This window comes from Festucalex cinctus, chromosome 2 (assembly GCF_051991245.1).
Source record: "Festucalex cinctus isolate MCC-2025b chromosome 2, RoL_Fcin_1.0, whole genome shotgun sequence".
Lineage (NCBI taxonomy): Eukaryota > Metazoa > Chordata > Actinopteri > Syngnathiformes > Syngnathidae > Festucalex > Festucalex cinctus.
In genome coordinates, this window is record NC_135412.1 from 26328721 (window position 1) to 26329540 (window position 820).

Below are 820 nucleotides of genomic sequence, written 5' to 3' on the forward strand. Positions count from 1 at the left end.
ATATTCTTCGACTGTGTCATGTAGAAAAATGTATTGTGTGTGGCTTTAATGCACAACAGATGTAGGGAAAGATCACATTCAAGATCATGCTTGCAACAAAACTACATGTTGTATAAACATCTTACCAAAAAAAAGGGGGTTGGTTTGTCATTTTTCCCAGCACAGACAAAACCACAAATTCCCGTTACACTCCGCAGTAAAACGGATAATCTGGCTGGAGGGGAGCTTTTCTTGCGATGAGCGAAGTAGAACTTGTAACAGATTTGCCGGGTCATTCTCAATTGATGTTCATAATGAAAAAAATAAATAAATCATTAGACAGAGATGCCTTACATCTCCAAGGAAACATGACATTTTCTTCAACAAATCATTCAACCCTAACCCTAAATCCCCTATTTAACCCTAACCCATCATGTGTCGATCATACACATTAGCGAATTAGCATTTGCGCTGTGTCCCGAACATAACAAGTCCAGACAAAAACAGAGGCAGTGGTCTTCATTATTTCATTTCACTTCTATCTAAATAAATAAAAAATACTTCTTGTTTTCCCCAACATGAAGTCCTTTTAATTTTGTTTGTGTCTGACATGTAGTTATTCAAACATTTGGCTTTAAAATGAAATGTTTGGAATATCCTTTAAATTGCCTAGAATGCACTTTTGGTGTGTGGAGATGTCATCTCTTAGCTAAAAGCATCACAGCTTTAAGGCGTAGCTTGGCCTAGGCAAATAAAGAAAATAACCTCAACTCTTTATTTAAAAAGAAAGAAAAATACAGACCCCCCCCCCCCCCCCCCCCGAAAACATTTAAAAGGACAT